Source organism: Typopeltis vanoorti, chromosome 22 (genome assembly GCF_054136105.1).
Source record: "Typopeltis vanoorti isolate ZY-2024b chromosome 22, IOZ_Tvanoo_1.0, whole genome shotgun sequence".
In the NCBI taxonomy this organism is placed as follows: domain Eukaryota; kingdom Metazoa; phylum Arthropoda; class Arachnida; order Uropygi; family Thelyphonidae; genus Typopeltis; species Typopeltis vanoorti.
In genome coordinates this window covers 34,663,910-34,679,867 of record NC_143570.1, presented here as the reverse complement: position 1 = coordinate 34,679,867, position 15,958 = coordinate 34,663,910, and the positions used below count along the sequence as shown (strand labels likewise).

The 15,958-nt window shown below is 37.2% G+C and overlaps 1 protein-coding gene across 7 annotated transcripts in view; it reads right to left on the bottom strand.

The window, feature by feature from the left end:
- Positions 1-15,958, bottom strand: part of LOC150094297 (protein mono-ADP-ribosyltransferase PARP4-like) — an 879,331-nt gene that overhangs the window by 856,962 nt on the left and 6,411 nt on the right. The window lies entirely within an intron of this gene.

Genomic DNA, 15,958 nt, shown 5'->3' with positions numbered 1-15,958 from the left:
TCTGTTCTTTCACCCACTTCTTCCTCTTGTATATAAATGATCTGCTCTCACAGACTTCCAATCCCAACTTTGCTGATGACAGTACACTCATTCCTTCCCACTCTCCTCCAAAATCATTAAAACAAAAGCCACTACTAACCAACACCCTTTTACAGTCCATCTTAAACCTCAACAAACTAAGTTCATTCCTCCTCCTCTTTCATTCCATGTACTTCTGTCCTTTGGAACAGTTCCCCCCCACTCTGTCTTCCTCAAAGATTATAACCCTCAGCTGTTCAAGCACAATGTGAACAGATTCCTCCTTTCTTCTATTCCTCTTGCCCACACAGCGCTAATGTGCAATAGGACTTGTGGCCTTTTGTGTGTGAACCAGATATCCTACACTGACAATGCATTCTGCTCACCAACAACTCTCCATGTAAAAAATCTACTTTTCACACGTTTCTTCAAAACATCTTTATACAACTTCCAGGTATGGCCTCTCATTCTTTTCATTGTACTATTCATCCTTGTATAGTTGAGCCTTTCAGATGTAGACTGAAATATACAAATATTACTGGAAAGAAGTAAAAAGGAAACCATTTGAAACAAGAACTAAAAGTTAGTAAAGTGGCAAAATCTGAAGTATTGTAAAAGGGATGTAAAAACCTAACAGATATTTTGAAGTAATTATTATCAGACCTCCATGGAGTCAAAAGACTCATCACAGGAAGCCCCATTTTCACAAACAGTTCAGTATACCACACTCACACTTTCAATCAATGCATTCTACGAAAAATCTCCACATTAATCTAGTAATAATATTTTACCAAATTATGTCTCAATCATGTACCACCTAATCCTATCTACTAGACTCTGCAAACTGCATATCCTTAACTTTTCTTTCTTATTACTCAACATTCCAGAGACCAAAAATCACCTTAACAAATCATCTCTGAACCCTTTCCAACAAGTCTTTATCCTTTAGAAAACAAAGCGACTAAATCTGTGTAAAGTAATCCATGTGTGTAGTTTGATCAAAGCCTTACAATGGAATCATAATATCCTTATTAAACGATTTTTTTTTTTTTCTTGACCACAGAAGCTATGTAAACTGACTATTTTAATACCAACTAGTTTCACCAACTTGAGCTGTTGGCATGTTCAGGGTACAGGATTGATGATAGGAACTAAAGCTAACAAAACATGTTACAGATTAGACATTAACAGAATTCTAATTATAAATTACAAAACAACACTGAACGTGTGCAATACAAGTGTGGCGCGTTCATGATTTCACTTGTGGAAAGTTTTATAGTCGGTATTAAAGTTCATTTCTTGTGTGTTTAGAGATCTAATTAGGATCTTCCAGATCTCAGATAAGATTAAACCTTGGTTCCTATTAAGATTTTCTACAGAATGGGCGACTGTTGTGGCTTCTTTAAAAATATGAGAGCAGTAATTCTCTTCTATGTAAGGGATACAGCTTTTATCCCACTCAATGACATGGTTGGAGAAATGGGAAGATAAGGCTATTCCACACATGGAATGGGCTTATTGTTCCAATCGTCATTCCATACGTGGGGACAGCCTCTAACAAGGTTGCTAAACTCCTCAAACCACATAGAATAAGAGTGACCTTTAAACCTAAAGATACAATTCAAAAACTCTTAAGATCTCCAAAAGACTTCCATCCTTTCTTTAAATATGCTGGAGTTTGCAATATCCCATGCTCATGTGGTTTAAGTTACATCAGCCAAACTTCAAGAAGCCTTGAGATAAGACAGAGAGAACACATTGGATATGTCAAAAACAACAGACAAGATATATCGGGCTTATCTTCCCATTTCTCCACAACCAATCATGTCACTGAGTGGGATAAAAGCTGTATCCCTTACATAGAAGAGGATTACCACTGTATGTCACACCTTATTAATCCTCTCATGCACAAGGGCCTCATATGAGGACATATATTTTCTCTCATAATAATTATTCATTCATAATTTAGTGCTGCTGTATTCATGTAGTCCTCATCTGGGGAGACCAAAGCGTTCTTAGAAACCACACCAGATGGCAGGAGTTTCAACAGAGTTACAGGAATACCAATCTCTCTGCGGTGCATAGTGGTATCAAGGAGGAAGTGAAAAGCTGTTGTTTTGTTGATTTGAATTTGATGATTTTATAAGTCTTCTGGAAAGGTTAGTATGGCTTTATATATTGTTACACCTTGTAGATGAAGTGTGAATATTTAATTTGTTCATGTTTATTACCATATTCATAAAATGAATTTGAAAACAACCTGTCCTCACATGAGGACAATATGTTTGTAGGTTAATCTATGCGGCAAATAGTTTGAGGTTAGAAAGTTCTTGTATAATATTTTTATAATTTTATTTATTTTATTTTTGCAAACTCTCGATGAGTCTTGATAGACTTGTATTTCTTAGAAAGGACCTCCCACGATGAGTCTTTTGACTCCATGGAGACCTGAATAATAATACTAATAATAATATTAATAAAAACATAAATGAATAGTAAGTGTGTTAATTGGCATTATCATCTCTTTTACAGATGGATAACCAAAAGCCAGGTCCATCAGGCATAAAAAAGGCCTTTTACCACAAGAGACTTACTGAAGAGGAGATTGAAAAACTATTGGAAGAATCTGAAGATGGTTTGGAGCTGAGTGATTCTGATGATCCTACAGAGAGTGACAGTTCAAGTGAAGACAATGATGTTCAGTGTCATTCCCCTATTGGCCAGACTCACAATGTTCAAAGTCCAGCTAATGTGCAAAATACAGCTGTTGCTGGTCATATGCCATTGCAGAGACAACCAGTGTGGTTTAGTGAGAAAGATAATCCCTTTGCTGGTACTGAACCACAGTTTAGAGCAAAACACCAAGTAAATATTCACGGAGAGAGCCCTGTAGATTATTTTTCACAGCTGTTTCCAGATGAATTGATGGATGAAATTGTGAAACAAACTAACCTGCAAGCATGCCATAAAGGCAAAGATAATTTAGCACTTTCTGTGACTGAACTAAAAATTTACCTTGGAAATGTACTTGTCATGACATACATAAAATACCCACATAAAAGGCAGTATTGGTCTTCTGAATATGGACTGTGCATGGATGTTATAGTGATGCTATGTCAGTGAATAGATGGGAGGACATAAGACGATATTTGCATTTTGTTGATTCAGACACAATACCTAACAACAATACGTATAAGACCAGTGCTGCGAAAGTTTCATGAAACATTCCATGATGCTGTCAGCCCAGAAGAATTTCAGAGTGTAGATGAGATGATGATTCCATTCAAGGGACGTTCACAACTCAAACAATATTCACCTAAGAAACCAAAAAAATGGGGTTTCAAAATGTGAGTGAGGGCAGGCATTTCAGGCTATGTATATTGTTTTGATCTTTATGTAAGTGCAGATCCTGGAAGACAAAATTCAGACTCATTCAGTGCAAGTGAAAATGTACTACTTAGGCTTTGTCATGATCTTGCTGGTAAGAACTTCAAGGTATTCGCAGACAACTTCACGAGCATCCCCTTAATTAAGAAACTAAAGGAAGATGATATTTTTTATGTGGGTACATGCAGAAGAAATCGACTTCAAGGTGCTGACAAGAAACTGAAAAATGAAAAGGATTTGTGGGAGATGAGACAAGGAAATATCAGTTATCACATCCTCTGATGGCATTACTGTCACTAGATGGGTTGATACCTCAATAGTACATGTGGAATCTAGCTACTTAGGAAAGGAGCCTGTCAGTGTATGTCAGAGATGCAGCCAGAAAGAAAAAAAGTATGTTAAAATTCCACTACCTGGAGCATAGCTGTTTATAACAAACATATGGGTGGAGTGGACCTTATGGACTCTCCTGTGGCTTTGTATCGAAATGATACCAGGAACATATGATGGTATATGAGAATTTTTTATCATATGTTGAACATACTTGTTTGTAATGCATGGATCATTTGGAAATGGGAAGAAAAAAAGAAAAATTGGATTTGTTGGAATTCAAATCAAGAGTGGCAATTGCTTTGATATATCAAGGTTTAGCTCAGCTAGGTAGAAAGAAACCAGGAAACCCTTCAAGTCAGACACCACCACCAGCACTAAAGAAATGCAAAACTCACTCTGTGCCACATGAAAAACTTTTGACGGTGGACACTTCCCAAAGAAAACAACAGGTGCTAATGCCAATCATTGCATTACGCTGCAAGAATAAAACAAGATACATCTGTGGTAGATGTAAGGTTCCAATCTGTCTGGAATGTTTTCAGTCTTTCCATACAAAATGAGGCAAAGAGAATAAGACTGTTCTTGATTTACATAGTTCTACTGCAAATTCTAATTGTTCTACTTTTTTGTATGTACTAAGTAATACAAATTTTGATCATTCATGTAGTGTTTCAGCAAAATATAAATTGTTTATAAGCTGTTTTGACATACTTGTAATGTCTTTCAATGAAAATAAATTCCTTAGTCTAAGTCTTAGTCATAGAAATATGTTTGTAGTTTGTTGGCATTAGTGCATGATGTCCTTAGATGAGGACATCATTTTTTACATATACAGGACATAAATTTAGAAAAATTATTGAATTCATGGTAATACTGTAAGATTAAATGGTACCGTATCATGCCATTATAATTTTTTATAAATGAATACAAAAACCATGCATGAGAGGGTTAAAATACTCTGGATTAGAGATAGATGTTGAAAGTTGCATACTCTATGGGAGGAGGAGTTATACTGGAGGAAGTAGGGGAGACAAGAAATCTAGGGTTGATAATTGATAGAAACCTGAAATTTAGGGGACATATTGCAAAGGTGGTGAAGGTAACACAGAGGATTGCTGCAATAATGAGAAGGACACTGACCTGCAGAGATAAAACAGTTATCATTCCGTTGTATATGACTCTGATCAGACCACACTTGGACTATTGTTCTCAGATTTGTTCCCCAGGATTTGAAGGGGATAAATTAACTGTGGAAAGGGTACAAAGGCAGATAACAAAAATGGTTTCAGGACTGTACAATGATAGTTATGAGGATCGGCTAAGGGAATATGGACTGCAGAGTTTGGTGGATAGAAGAAGGAGAGGTGATATGATTGAGACTTTTAAACTGTTGAGAGGTGGTTACAGGGTTGACACTGGGGAGTTCTTTCGCTTGGTTGAACAGCAGGAAGGAGTAATGACAAGAGGCCATCCCTGGAAGTTACGAAAGGAAACTGTGAGCAAGAAGGTGAGGAGTGGTTTCTTTGCATGGAGGGTGGTTAAACCATGGAATGCATTGCCTGACGGAGTGGTGAGAGCGAGAACGGTCAATGAGTTCAAGGAGTGGTATGATAGACTTTGTGTTTCTTAGGGGGGGGCCTCCCCCTTGATGAGTCTTGATAGATTTTGTGTTTCTTAGGAAGGACCTCCCACAATGAATCTTTTGACTCCATGGAGGCCTGAATAATAATAATAAGTTTTCCCCCATGGTTATGTTATACATTAAAGATAACAAGAAATTTTATTCTTTGTTTAATCCTTTATCCAAGTGAAATCAAACCAAGTTTGTGTGTGAAGTAACTTCACGACTGGACAACTCATATATAGAGGCTAATAACTTCACAACACTTGCTTTAGTATCCCATAATGCAAAGCACATATTCTTACAGACATGTATAATGCTATGCATTATGGGAAGGGTCACTACCCAGACTGGTTTTGACTTTTATTGAGGTCTTATCAGTGGAAGCCAGACCCAGAAGACAGCTGGGTATGGTCTGTTTATTCAATTCCTTATGTATCTCCTGTTAATTTACCATCAATGGTTCCTTTTCCGGTCTGTAGTCCAGCACAACTTCAAAGTAGTAGAAAGAGAGACGGACCCATTGAAAAACTATTATGAAAAAAGAATGAAAACTTTTATGAAATGCACGAACTGCTCATTTAGCATCAACTATGTCCTCTTCAGTGGTTATCATTCTAATATTTTCACTAATCAATATCATTCTCAAAATAATTCTTTCTTCTACTAGGCACATCAAAAAAACTCCCTAGGATTTTTTGTTGTTATTCTGATTACCTAACTGCTGCTTATACTGCACTTTTGCTAGCCATCTCCCAAGTTCGTCATAATCACCAGTCTTACAGTTTTAGAGATGTTCCTTTCTCACAGAAGTCCTCATAAAACAGAGGAAGATTTCACACCTCATTTACAATAACATCCTCTGATGAGATAATCAAATCCAAGATTCTTGTGTATCCTCTGTTATATATTGCCTAAGGTAGCTATCTCTCAAAAACGCAAATTCATTCTATTTGATCCCAGATACTGTAATTTTTATTCTAATCTATATTACCATAATTAAAATCATCCTTTTCTAATAAGCCAGATTAATTTGCCCATTCATTTCTTTCTCACTGCCCTCCACATTATGAGGTCCGTAGCAACACCCAACAAAGTGACCTGTATGATGTTAAGTAGAGAGAGACGGGATGAAATCCTGTCCACCTCTACTTAACAACATACTGCTTCAAAACCACTGTCACTACCTGCTTCTTGCCTCTCCATCTGTGATGGGTGTAACTCCTCTGCTACCATCAACAGCACTCCTTTTCCACCCTGTCTGTCATCACACACACACACAAACCATTGTATCCCTCTCATCCAACCATGTCTCACTTATTTTTGACAAATTTTGTCAAAATAAGTGAGGCCTAGTTGAATGAGGATGACACACCAATAAACATATCTTCTGGCATTCATGAACACACTATTTCATTTCTGATCTTCTAGCAAGTCTCACCAACACTATTCTGAGATGTGACTCCTCCATACCCCTCCCAGGCCATTCCTCTCTATCATCATTTATCTTGCATTTTATCCCCAGACTTAAATGTTATTCCCACATCCATATCCATCTTAATCTGATCGGCCGAGTGGTTAGCGTATCCGCTCTCCAGCCAAAAGGCTGCGGTTTAAAATAATGCTGTGGGCATGGATGATTGTGATAGTCGGTGAAAATACTAGTGGTGGTGGGCAGTAGATTGTGGTGGTGTAGATGATGGTAGTTGCAGTTCATTGTAGTTGGTGGATTGAGTGGTGGAGATAGAGAGATGTAGAGTAGGTGCCCTTCCTCGATGAGTCTTTGGACTCCCTGGAGACAACATGTAATAATAATCTTTTCTGTACATTCACACATACACTTCTGGAACCATTATCGACACTTCTCATGTAGTATTTCCCTGTCCTCACCTCAATTCCCTGCATCTCATATTCCTTCTCTTTTATTCTCTTCACTCATTCCAATCACAAGCTCTCCTTCCCTAGTTCCCAGTTCTTCTACATTACCTCTTGTTTTCTTGGGTCTTGCAGTCAGTCATTACTCTCTCTTCCAGCAACAAGTTTTTCCAGTAATTACTTTGAAAAGCTGTTAAGTGAGATAAGCTGTGAAAACACAGTAGCAGAAAATGTTCAAAAATATGGAAATACCCGAAGTAGAAAAAGACATCAGAAACACCTTTGTTGGACATCATGTAGTGAAGTTGGAAGAATGATGAGACATGTGCCCTTATGGAAAAGGTTTGATCCTCATCATGAGAGGAATCGTTATATGGACTTGTTCAACAAAACGTATTTACCTCATATTATTATTATTATTTCGGACAACTCCAAGGAGTCGACAGACTCATCGAGGGAGTCTCTAACATCATGTCAAGAACAACTATTCGACATTCACACAATATCTATCATACCTCGCCTTGAACTCATTCACAGTCATAGCACCCATAACAGACTCTGGCAGCTTATTCGACTCATTCACCACTCTCTAAGTAAAAAACCTAGCTCTAACATCCCAGCTAACTACATTCTTGCCCAATTTCCATGTATGGCCACTAGTCCTCCCACCAGCAGTCCTATTCTCAAAAATATCTTTTGGATTAATCTTGTAGAAACCCTTCAGTAATTTGAATGTCAAAATCATATCACCCCTTCTCTGCCTATCAACCAATTTTTGCAACCCACAAATCTTCAACCTGTTCTCATAAGGTTCATTACATAGATCTGCTATCATCTTGGTCACTCGTCTCTGGATCCATTCCACCTCCTCCTCCCCATCAAGAAGAAACCCTGGCACCCATATCTGGGCACAGTAGTCTAGATGGGGTCTTATAAAGGCTTGATACAGAGGAACAATAACTTGTTTGTCTAAGCTTCTTAAAGTATTTTTCAGCAACCAAGTGATTTGATGAGCTGATTTAGCCACTTATACAATGTGTCCCCTAAACATCAACTCCCTATCCACCAACACTCCCAAATCCCTGGCCTCATCAATCTTCTGGAGTACAGTTCCACCAATGTGATATACTGCTGCTAATCTTTTCACCCCAAAATGCATAACCTTACACTTTGCCACATTAAATTGACATCCATTTTTCTTAGCCCAGTCGTCCAAACTATCCAAATCATCTTGCAAAATTTTGACATCCTGTGCACTCACTATTGCTCTACCCAACTTTGCATCATCAGCAAACAAGTGAACACTTCCTCTCAGATCCTTTCCTATATCGTTAATGAACAAACTGAAAGGTAGTGGTCCAAGAACCCTGCGCTACACCACTAGTCACAAGCCGTCTTTTGGACTCTACTCCTGAATAAACCACTCTCTGATATCTCTCCATCAGCCACCCTCTTATCCATCTCACCAACCCTATATCCATCCCCATCTGCTCCAGTTTACTGATTAGAGTTCCATGTGGTATCCTGTCAAAGGCCTTAGCAAGGTCCAGTAGAATCACTGTAAACCCATTACCCTCATCCAGTTCAGCCATCACTGTGTTATAAAACGTCAGCAAGTTACTGAGGCATGATCTACCCTTCACAAAACCATGTTGTTTCCCATACAGTATCCCATTTTCATCTATCCAATCCTGTATTCTTCTCTTCACTAATTTTTCCAAGACCTCGACAACAATTCCTGATATGCTAATCGGTCGGCAATTTACAACAGCAGTTTTGGAACCTCCTTTATGCAGTGGAACTATTTTCCCCTCTTTCCACCCCCTTGGGACTAACCCAGACCCAAGACTCAAATTAAACAAAATGGTCAAGGGTACTGACAATTCTTTAGCCGCTTCACGTACAACACGAGTTGGTATACCATCCAATCCCACAGATGTATTGACATCGAGGTTTTGTAATAGACTACTGATCGCCACTTCACCACAATTTCCGTACAATCTATTGGTTCATTTATTTCTGCAATGTCACCACCTGGATGATATATGCTTGCAAAGTGCTTGTTCAATAATTCAACTATATCAACTGATTCGGTTACCTCCCTACCTTGGCATTCTTTAAAATCATTCTGCCATATACATTTTTTCTTTTACTTGCAACATATCGAAAAAACTGCTTGGGATTCTCTTTAGCCTGCATGGCTAATGTTCTTTCATAATCCGTTTTTGCTTTTCTTACCACACTCTTTACCCTTCTGGCTTGCGCTTTATACCATTCATATGCCTGCTGGTCACCTTTCTCATTAAATTCCCTCCATAATAGTAGTTTCTTTTTTTGCAGCTGAAGCTTAATGGTGTTATTCATCCATTTAACCCCTACTTGATTTATTACTCGAACTCTAGGTATACAGTCAGCCATTGCCTCATGCAAACACTTTCTAACTGTCTCCCATGCACTATCAACATCTACCCTTGCAGTTTTACATGTCATGGCACTGAACCAATCAAACTCTTAAGTTTGTCATACTTACCAGCCCGACAATTCCACATGTACCCTGTCTTAATTGTAAATTCCACACCTTTAGCCACCTCCCACGTCAAGACCCTATGATCACTCTCACCAATTGGTGGCACGTGGTCATATTCGTTACAGCCAAATTCTCTGATGCAATTACTAGGTCAAGCACTCTCTGAACCCTAGTATTTTCCATTACATGCCGTCACAGATAGTTATCTCTTAATAACCGCATAAAATTCAATTTCTTCCTCCCATGTGTCGTCTCCTCCTTCCAATCAATGTTACCATAGTTGAAATCACCCATAATAATTACCCTCTTTCCACTCATTTCTTCTATTTGCTTATGCATACTTTCTCCATCATCTATTCCATCACCTGGTCTATAGCAGCACCCAACTGTATATTTTGTTCTGCTAGTTTGCCCAGATCTGAGACTCAAATTAAAAAAATGGTCAAGAGTACTGACAATTCTTTAGCCGCTTCACATATAAAGGCAACAAGGTTTTGTCTCCTAAAAACTTGAATGAAATGTGGAAAAGCAGCTGATATTTACAAGGAAATGGTGGAATATGGGATATAGAAGTTTTAGAGTAGCTATACAGCATGACTCAGGAGGTCAAATTCTAGATGACTGGAAATAACTCTCATAGTACCTATCTAATGAAAGAGCAATAAAGCTAATGTGAAAATTACAGAGGAATTATCTTACTGCTCATTATGTCGATCTGGTACTTATCTAATTCCTCAGCTAGCTCCATTTCTTTGCCATTCAGACTGCTTATGTTGATAGTACCAATCTTTAACTCTGGTGATGTTGAGTTAGGGTGCGTTTTCAGATTTGTTCCAGTAGCTGACTTTTTGCTGTTTGCCCTGGTTGCCTGGCGAAAACAACAGGGGCATTGTTTAACCGGGCGACGTCCCAGCCAGCACGAAATTTTTATGTTGTACCATCATTTTTTATTTTGGTTTAACGAAAAAAAATACAATTAGGTCGGCTAAATCCCAAATTGCCAGCCCATCTTCGTTCGTTCAGTATCCAAGTAGCCCAACAGGGTGCACCATGAGATGGTGAGGATTGGACATTAGGTCAGAAGCCCTGTCCAGTTCTCCGCATTCCTTTAAAGGCTATGTGGAGGTCTCCTCGTAGTTATAGAGCGTTGACCCTTAAGCACCCCTCAGGTGTTTGCAGATAATACAAAGTTTGGACAAATCATGAAGAGGAGAGAAGGTGTTGTGGCCTTTCAAGAAGACTTGAATAAATTGAGTGATTGGGCATGGGAATGGATTTGTGAGTTCAATGTTGCAAAATGTAAGGTTTTAAAATTTGGAAAACAAAAATGGGATGTAGAATTTATGCTTGGTGAGGATATATTGTCAGAGGTGGAGGAAAAGAGAGGTCTGAGGGTAACAGCGGATAAGGATCTGAAATTTAGAGGATACATAGCCAAAATTGTGAAGACAACATAAAGGCTTCTGGGAATGATGTGGAGGACACTGACTTGTAGAAGTAGGGAGATTCTTGTTCCATTGTATAATGCTTTGATTAGGCCACACATGGACTATTTTTCCCAGATTTGGTCACCTGGTTTTCAGAAGGATGAAGAGATGTTGGAGAGGGTCCAGAGGCAACTGACTAAGGTAGTTTCTAACTCTGGAATGTCGAATATCAGGAAAGATTGAGAAAATGCAACTTGCAGAGTCTAGTGGACAGGAGGAGGAGGGGAGATATGATAGAGACCTACAAGTTATTAAGGGGTTGTTATAGGATCAATGCTGGAGAGGTTCTACAATAAATAGTGCGAGATCAGGGGAGAACCAGAGGTCATCCCTGGAAGCTCTATAAGGAAGATGTGACTAGGGGAGTGAGAAGCAGGTTTTTTTCATGCAGAGTTGTGAATGATTGGAATGCCTTGCCTGAGAGTGTAGTGTCTGCAGAGAATCTGAGTGTGTTTAAAGCACTGTATGATGAGCTGTGTGTTTGATAAAAGGACCTCATAGATGAGTCTTTGACTCGATGTGGGTCTTGGGTAATAATAATGATAATAATAATTATGTTTTTTTGGTGTTACAAAATGATTAATCATGATTTTAGTTTTTTTCTCCGTTTATTTTTAGACCAACTTTTCTGCTTTCATGATGTAGGTCTTCTATCATTATATTAAGGTCTTCTGGAGTGTTTGCATAAATTATGATATCATCTGCATATCTAGGTGTGTTAAGATTCTGTTATTAATTTTTATACCAAGGTTTCTCGAGTTTATATTATTAAATATTTCTTGAAGGACTGCTGTAAAGATTTTGGATGAAAGAGAGTCTCCTTTTCGGGCACCTTTTTCAATTGATATTTTATTGCTACTTATGTGAAGTTGGATTGTTGCAGTGTGGTATATTTCCTGGAGGAGGTCCATATATTCTCCAGGAACTCCTTGATTCTGGAGTGCTTTGATTATTGCATTAGTTTTGATGGAATCAAATGCTTTTTCATAATCAATAAAGGCTAAACAGAGAGGTAATTGGTTTTCTTCTGCTTTTTCTATTATTTATTTTACTGCATGAATATGATCAATTGTGTTATAGCCTTTACGGAATCCTACTTGTTCTACTGGTTGATTTGAGTCTAGAAGAGGGGTTAACCTGTTTGTTATTACTTTTGAGAATTTTGTACAGATTAGAGAGAATACTAATTGGTCTATAGTTCTTTACTTCTTCTTTGTCCCCTTTTTTTAAATAACAGTATCAGAGTAGCATTTTTCCAATTTTCCAGTATCTTCCCCTCTTCTAGGCATAAATTTAGTAAGTTTGTGACATGGTGAATGATATTGTTTCCTCCCCATTTAATTAATTCTGTGTGAATTAGGTCTTCACGAGGACATTTACCATTTTTCATTTGTTTTAATACTTGTTTTATTTCGTCTGAAGTGAATGGGGGATGAATCTATATACGATGGAGAAGAGATATTTATATTTGATTTATCTATTGAAGGATCACTATAGAGCTCTTTATAAAATTCTTCTAGCCTGCTTAGGATTTGTTCTTGGTTCCATTCTTGTCTTTTATTGCAGTTATTTGACTTTTGCAAACTGATAAATGTTTTCTTAGTATTTTCATATTTTTATTGTTTTCAATTGTTTCTTTTTTTTTTTTTTTAGTGTTATAAGATCTTATTTCATTTCTTATCTTTTTCCTTATTGTTTTGCATAGTTCCGCATATTCTATTTTAGAAATTAAGTTTTTGTCTTGTTTCATATTTTGTCTCTTTTTTTTTTTTAGTAGTTGTAAGGTTTCCTCTGAAAGTTTATGGTCTTTTTTTTGTTTGTTGCTTTTGAATTCATTGGCTGCTGAGATTATTACTTCCCCTAGGTTTCTGCTTATTTTATTTATGTCTTCTTCTTTAAATATATTTATTAAGTCTAGTTATTCTTTGTAATCCTTCTTCGTTTTCAATAGCTTTTAAGTCAAAACTTCTTGATTTTTTGTTGTTTAGTCATTTTATTCTTTCCAATTTGGGATTTATTTTAATTTTGACTCTCACCAGTCAGTGGTTCACTTCCTGTTTTTACTTGATTTAGTACTAACGTATCTTGAACTATTTCTTTATTGTTACACAGTATATAATCTATTTTATTTTTTATTTCTCCATTTGGTCTTCTCCATGTCCATTTTCTTTTGAAGGCTTTCTTAAAAAATGTATTCATAATGTAAAGCTTGTTACTGATAGAGAATTCTGTAAGCGCCATTCCTGAGTTGCTGCTTGTACCATATACGTATGGTCCTATTGTGTCTATTTGGTGAATGGGATGACCTACTTTTGCGTTAAAATCGCCCATTACTATAGTAAAGTTTCGATTGCTATTTCTTTTTTTGTCTAGAGTGTGTTGCAGTGAGTCATAAAATGCTTCTATCTCTTCATCAGTGTGGGATGAGGTGGAAGCATATATTTGGATGATAGTGATTTTAAGTTTGGCGTTTACTTTAAGTGTGATTTCTATTATTCTTTCATCTGTATAACTAAATTCTTCTATAAGGTGTGCAATTGTTTTCTTAATTAGAAATCCAACTCCATATTGTCCTTTAGTTTTCCCATAATAGTATAAGTAGTCTCCATTTTTTAGTTTTATTAAATGTTCAGCTTGCCTGCAAACTTCACTTAAACCTATGCTGTCCCATTTAATATGTTTTAGTTCTTGTTGTGAGATGGTAAGGTCTTCCTCTTCTTTAAGTGTTCAACAATTAAATGTTCCTATATAGAGGAAAAGAAGATTGTATTGATTACTGTTATGTTTATGAATTCTTTGGAGCTATTCCAGTATTGCTTATTATTTGGGAAAGCTTCCCCACTGCATCATGCTCTGATCTCAATAAATGGTTTAGATCAGAGTAGTCATATAGTTGGGAAAATTTAGTCACATCCAGTTTTGCCCATTCTGGCCATGGGCTTTATGACCTTTCTTTCTTCTTCTTCTTGGCATTGTAGTGGAGGGGTTGTGGCCTAATCTCCCATGCTGGCCACACAACGTCTTGGGAGATGCATTTTATAGCTTTCTGCCAGCTCTTTCTCAGTATCAACTTTGCCATGGCTCATTACGACATCATGTTTCCCAGGGGGGGGGGATGCACGTGGAGGCATGATACTAAAGACAAATATAAGATTTTAAATAACAAAGTTAAGAGAAGTGCTACAAAAGATAAGCAGCAATGGTTTGTAGAACTGGTATCAAGAGCACAACAAGCTGCAGACAAGTATAACAGTAGAGAGTTACACAGTATTATAAGAAGACTTTCTGGAGAAGCCATGCAAAAGAATGCCCCAGTGAAGGATCTAAATGGAAAAATTCTAGTGTCAACAGAAGAACAATTGGAAAGGTGGAGACAACATTTCAGTCAAATCTTGAACAATGGCAGTGAGAGAATACAAACAGAAATTTTTTTTTAAAAAAAGGAGTAGATGAATTAAAAATTTATACCAGCCCACCATCCAAATTGGAGATAAAAAAAAAAAAACAGTATTAAAAAAATGAAAAATGTGAAAGTAGCAGGACAGGATGGTATCACGGCTGAGGTTCTAAAATCTGACACGACTACAATCATAGATATGCTCTATCACTATTCCAAGATATCTGAGAAAAAGAGACATTCCCTAGTGATTGGAATACAGAAGTTATACTAAAAATACCAAAGAAAGGATATTTAGGAAACTGTAACAACTGGAAGGGCATAAACCTGATATGTGTCAGAAAAATTTTCTGCAAAATTATTCTTTCAAGAATCTGTATTATTTTAGATGAAGGCATGAGAAGCAGCCTGGTTTTAGGCCATATAGATCATGTATAGACCACATTAACACCTTAATAATAATTATTATTATTATTATAATTATGTGACACCTCCAGGGAGTCCAAAGACTCATCGAGGGAGGACACTAATTCCATTAACTACAACTACCAACATCATCTGCACCAACAGCATCTACCACCTACCACCACCCACTAGCATTTTCTTTCCAACACATTCAAACCACCCACTAGCATTTTCACAGACAATCACAAACACCCATGCCCACAGTGGGATTTGAACCCGCAGCCTTTTGCCTGGAAAGCGGATACACTAACCACTCAGCCAACCAGGCTGGTAATAATCAAACAGTTCGGTAAACTGAACTCTCCTTTATATTTGTTGTTTTGTGGATCATGAAAAAGCCTTCGATTTCATTGCTAGAGACTGTGTGTGTGGAATGCACTTCAAAACAAAGGAATACTACAGAAGATAATAAACCACCTCATACAGAAAGGATATAACAAATTCCAATGTTAGATGCTGCATGATGGTTATCTGTCACAACCCTTTCAAACTGTATCTGGATTGCAATAAGGATGTCTGCTATCTCACTTATTATGTTCTAGAACTTGATCTAGTACCAGTATAAATAATAAGGGAGATAGCAGACATCCTTGTTGCACTCCAGATACAGTTTGTCACATGCCAGAGGAATATCACAGAAAATAAATAAAACTTTGGGTAATCTAGACTATTCAGATGATGTATGTCTAATTGCTCACAGACATGCAGATATCCAAAACAAACTAACCACATTACAAGAATCACTGAAAGTCAGTCTGAAAATAAATACAAACAAAACAAAAGAAATAAGAATCAACGTGAACAACAGGACACCAAGTACAAAATGAAAATGGAAAAATTTAAACTGT